Source organism: Monodelphis domestica, chromosome 3, assembly GCF_027887165.1.
Source record: "Monodelphis domestica isolate mMonDom1 chromosome 3, mMonDom1.pri, whole genome shotgun sequence".
In the NCBI taxonomy this organism is placed as follows: domain Eukaryota; kingdom Metazoa; phylum Chordata; class Mammalia; order Didelphimorphia; family Didelphidae; genus Monodelphis; species Monodelphis domestica.
The window spans coordinates 359,449,343-359,455,594 of NC_077229.1; positions in this window are offsets into that span (position 1 = coordinate 359,449,343).

Sequence of the window (6,252 nt, forward strand, 5' to 3'; positions counted from 1 at the left end):
GAAGGCAAGGGTGACTGCAGTCTGGTGGAAAACAATGGCTCCATGGAATTTTGACCAGAAGTTTGGAGTGAAGGGCTTCAGGCATAAGCTGAGATGGACCTGGACCAGAGCTGGAATGAAAAAAAAAAGTGGGTAGTGAAAAATCTGACTCTGGCTAAGTAAGATAACTTCATGTTTGACAATATTGGCCCTTTGGGATTTTCAACCCAACATGTGGTCCAGTGAAAGATTGGTTGGAAATCTGCACTCCTCCCTCCCCTAAACAAACATATTATAATCAGTCAGTGGAGATAGAGGCTATTTCAGGCAGACTGAAAAGGGTGAAGAGAGACACTAGTCCCACTACTAGTCCCAGAGAACTGTAGTTTCTTAGGCATTCCTCTGCCTTTTTAATATCAGGAATCTTTCCTTTATTGAAAAAAAAAATTGACCTCCCTGGGTTTTCAAATTTTCCTTTGGTCTAGGGATTGGACAGAAAGACCAATTCAAAGTGGGGCAGTCTATCCTGTGAGACATCGATATAGCATTTCATTCAAACTCCTGCAGAAGGCTGTCCATGCGAAAGAGGACATTTTTCCCTGATCAACTAATTTTTTCTGCTTTTTTTCCCAGTAGACTGTCTCAGTTAGAGGGTAGTAGAAGGTGGAAATAATTGAGAGAGTAAATTAGGAGAGAGGGATAGCCCCAGAGTCTCTGGTTTAGAGAGAAATTTGTAGATGGTTTTCTTTGCATATTGAAAGAGATCAACTAGTACTCAACCAATTTTTGTGATCATTCATGAGATCAGAAACTAATCTTCTGTTCCCCCATGTAGTGTAGTAAAACCTGGAAGAGACCAAATTGTTGGGTTCTCTTCACTATTTGTTGCCATACCACTTCTCGAAAATATTTCTACACTTTCGTACTTACTTTTTGTTAGGAAAGCAATAGGCATTCTGATGTTTCCTTGTTTCACTATTGCTATTACTTACTATTCTTATGAATGATGAGAACTCCTAGGAACATAGATGTGAAGTTGGAAAGACCTTAACAGTATCTAGTGCAACCTTCTCACTTGACAGATGATGTGATCTTGAGAGATTAAACCATAATGCCATGAATACATAAATCAAGAAATGTTGTATTTTCAGGAGAAAAGAGAATCAAACTGCTTTAAAAGCAGGGGAAAATAAGGAAAGAAGAACAAGAGTTTCATTGTTGATGCTTCCTTCCAATTTATTATCAGCCTTGACTAAAATAAGCTATTTCCACATAAAGTATAAAGAATTCCTCCACAACAAGAAAAACAAACATGTTTTATTACAATCCTTCTCCTTTCCCTTTTTCTATCTTCCCACAAAAAAAGAATCAAACCAAAAATCCAAAACAAACTAACAAAAATCCTCACAAATATTGTCATATTCATTTAGAGGTGTTGGTATTATCTGGGGAATTGAAATAGCTATTAATATTAAAAAATGGGTGATTATACTGATTTTGATGATATAATAAGTTTAGTTACTTAATATCTCTTATTTATATACATGTTTCAATTATTTTCTAGGTTTCTGTAATGTACTGGAAGCCCAGGATAATGTCTTAACAAATCAGGACTTTATTCAAAGGCACTCATATTAGAGGTATAAAAATTTAGCATGAAGAGTCCTTTAAAAGCATATAAAAACTATGCTTAGGGCCTAAATTTGTAAAAAGTGATAGTTAAAATAGAAAGTGGTAAGATGTTTGCTATTTATTGTACTATTGCTGAGCTACTGAAGCAGTTACTTCCCCCTTCCATTCAGCTGAATTAATCTTAATTGCTTCTTTCATTATTTTCACATCAAGAATTACAGTTGTTTTGAGGCCAGTATGGACACCTTGCCCATTAGACTCTTTTCTCTCGTGAGTACATTGCGCCCCAGTTGCCACCACTGCTGGTTAAACTTTTGCCCAAGATGGAGTAGTCACAAATCAAACCCTACTAGGACACAGAAAGCCTAGTAAGAATGATTAGTTGTCTTTTCAAAATGCTGTTCTGATAAGATTAAACAAATAAATAATAATCAAGTGAGAAAAATATAAAATTTCTCACTGAGAAGTGATTGATTCTATAGAAACATATCTTTAGCCTGAGACCACAATGGGAATAATGAAAACTTCACTATTAACCTAACTCTGGGATGTTAAGAAATCAAATAAAATTAAAGCAAAAGAAAACAAAACAAAACAAAAAAGAAAATTTAGTGAATCTATAAAATACAAAGTGAAAGAAAAGCACAAATGAAAGAAAATTGGAATAAAGAACAATAAAGAATAAATCAAGAAGTCTATGTAATCTATAATTAAAGAAATTTATTATATCTCATTTCAAATATGCCATTTCCACATCATGACTTTCCAGTTACTTTTTCTATAATATATCATTCACCATCATAAGAAATTAAATGTAAATTTTTTGGAGGTTTGTGGAAGCTGGAGACTACATGTGAAGGCCAGTAAACAATGCAGAAAAAAAGTTTAAAAACTCAGAAATGCATAAAATATATGTATAGTATTATATAATATCAACTTATTTTATCTTTTAATTCCAAAAGAATGTAATCATTTATTTTAAGGTTAAAATAAATAAAAAGTTAAAATTTGCAAAAAAGGATGTGAAATCAAACAGATAACACAAAATGGGTAGAAATATAGAGATTTTTTTTAAACTTAGTAACCCATAAATGCATATAAGATACTCTAAACACTCCATATTTTTAAAATCATACTTCTTCTCTAGTATAAAGAGAGCCAAAAAATTTTAAATAGAGTTTCCTAATTGTGATGTCACTTGCCCCTAACTCCTACAATATGGATAAGATACCTGTTAATATAAATGTGTGCATATGTTATATTTGTTATATACATGCATCGATAGATGTACATATATGTAATTATAGATGTATATATAAAGACACACATACATATATGTATATGAAGAAACACATCCTTGGAGAGCAGAAAAGAGTTTTGATTGATGAAGACTTAAGCAAAAGAAATCCATTCTCACTGAGAAATTGAATCTTTAGAGGGCAGCTAATTATAGATTGCTAGGATCCTTATCTAGATTTCCACTCTCACTGGAATGTCTGATGCTCCCACTCTCACAATCATTTTGGGTTCTCAGAGCAATATTACATCTTTGCCTTAGGATTCTACTTTAAGATGCTAGTGTGTCTCTCAAAAGCTATGGCTAAAAGCTTCCATTCCATTGCTCTCTTCCCAAATATATTTGTGGACTGGTGATTAGCAACCCAAGAGTAACCAATAACATCAAAAAAACTTTTGCAAAGAAATAAATTTCAAAGAGAGAGAGAGAGAGAGAGAGAGAGAGCAAGCATCAATGTCCAAATCTCTGACAGTGATCTAGGAATATGCTTTCCACTAGACAGCCTTGTGAGAATTCTCTTGTGAGAATCAGATGAAACTCAATGAAATTACTGAAAATAATTCCTTTTAAAAAACCTCAGAATAATATTTAAAAAATGTTCTGCATTGCTTCATTGTGTGTCTGAAGCAGGGTGCTACTCACTGAGCATGGATGCCTGCAAATTCCAGCCTGGACTCCCATTTCTGGATATTTGTTTTTCTGAATTTTAAGGCTTGCAGGACCCTATGTCATGGTGGGGAAGAAGGCAAGTATCCCAGACATAGCTTTGGCCAGTAGTCTAGGCACTATCCAGCTTAATTGTGGCTCTGTTTTGAGAGAGGACCTGGGAACCCTTCCCCATATAAAGGCCCAAATCTTATTGCTTTCCTCATTCAAATGTTATCAAGGGGAAAGAAGATAAATTTGGCTAATGTTTATATAATACCTTTTTATGCATAATCACCTGAGGCTTATTAGCAAATCAAATGATGCATTTTCCCCCATAAACAAGCTGGGCACAGCCATGTTGCCAATATTCCAAAGTCCATGTCGGAGATTGCATTAGGAAGAGCATGTTCCACATCTTAGCTTGTTAGTACATCAGGGATATCACATAGCATGAAAGATGATTATGTCAGGAGTAACCAAGAAATACTAACAAATAATTCTTCATGAATGCAATGTTAAATTTAGAGTGTTTTATAAAACTTAAAAGCATTTATATAAATGAAAAGATTATGTTTCCAACTGTTGAATGCATATAAGATACTGAATATTTCACACTGAGTAAGATAGTTCATCTTGTTAGAAATAGTAAAAACCATTGACTACCATCCAGAATTTAAAATATCTTACTTATTAGGGCAAGATGAGATAGGATAAAATTTGAACCTAGGCTATCATCAAGGAGATAAGTTTCAGGTAAGAAAAAATAACTAGGAATCGGGAATAGGTTAAAACTGAAGATAGAGAAATTTCAATTATATCTTAATGATGCTTACTTAAACATTTTCCCCAAACAATGGGGAAAGAGTAGATAACCTGAAAAGAAAAAATGGGCAAAGAAATGTGTATATATGAGTATAAAGAATATATTATCATAAAGAAGTAGGTAAGAAGAAACAGAATCCAATGAAGGAAGAAAAATATCTTTGACATAAGCAAAACCCATAGAAATCCATTCTTGGAAATTTGAATCTTCAAAAGCCAGCTAAATATATATATATATATATATATATATATATAGTCATGGTTCTGACAATAAAACATGGAAAAGAGTCAGGCAATTTTAAATTAAAATTAAAATATAGATTGTTGTGGTTCTAAGAACAGATATGGAAAAGTCAGACAATTTTAAATTAAAACTAGGGAAACCTGAATTGCCTTATATACAGTATAACAATGTGTTAAGCAAGCCCAAACATTCAGACATTTTTTTTAGCACTGTGGCTAGTACTTCTCTACATTGGCAGCTAAAAAAAGATGCCAAATTTAAACAGAAAAAAATTAAAAAGCTCAGAAAATATCAGAATATTTTTTCATTTCTTAAGACAGGAAGAGATAAGATGTGTCACCCCTAATTTATAAAGACACACAGATTGTTTCAGAAGTAGTAAAATTCTTCAGGTAGAGAGAACTTTGTTTCTGAAATACAAGAAACATGCACACACAGGATTCTGAAAACCTAGTTAACTATATGCCATTATAAATCTGCAAACTCAGTAAAACAATAGATTGTCATAATTTAAAGACATAAAGGCAAAATTTTCAGGTAGTGAAATTATGCCTACCATCTGGCAACTTTAAGACAAGTATAAATGTAAAATCTCCTTTGCATACTCCTCAGAGTATGGCTACTTCCTTTAGGGTTCAAGAGGTAGCCTTCAAATACCAGTCACTCAAAACTACAATTAGTTCACAGCACAGGTACTTATTAAATATTAAATAATAAGAATAGGAGCTACAAAACACCCTGCCCTCCAAACCAGGGGCACCGTTAATTATTAGGATGGTTGAGTACAATGGTATTGAGGCACACATATAGGGAATACATGTGCCCAAGGCAACTCTGGCACTGACTGCAGAGTTTCAACCAATATCCTTTCATTATTAATGGAATACTCCTATAGTTTCCCAATCACCAGCACAAATACCTATCTTACTCCTTTCACAAAGAAGGATTTTCTTTTCTGAAAAGAGTGATTCTCCATTGACAGCTAGCTATCTCTCACGTCTATCTCAATTCTCTTTGTTGCCAGGGGTCAGGCTCTCTGAGGCTGCATGCTCTTTCAGGATGCTCTCTCTCCATGTCTGCATCTGTCTGGGACAGTTTGTCTTTACTCCCTTTTGAAACTAACTCCAAGACAGACTAAATAATACCAGCACAAATATACTGTCTCTTACCTTGGTGACCATTTCTGCTGTTAGATAACATAGAAGGTGGTATGAAGAGAGAAATAGTCCACTTCACTAATCAATAGGTCAAGGAATTCACTCTAAACTATTGGTTCTTCCTTAGCTGTTGGTTACTATCTTGACTGTTTCAAACTCTGAAATTCTCCCAATTAAGTTAATGACTCCAGAGTTAGACTTAGCTCTTTAAATGCCTCCAACATTTTGGTGAATTTTCAGACAATACCATACTTTACTTCTGATTAAAATTTTTAAGTAACATTCCATTCTTACTTTGCTTTGCAAAATGGCAGATACACAAGCCATTCCCTAATCAACAAATAGTCAAGGGACAAGAATAGGCAGTTTTCACAAAATGAAATCAAAACTTTCAATAAGCACATGAAAAAGTGTTCTAAATCCCTCCTGATTATAGAAATACAAATTAAAACAACACTGAGGTACCACCTTAC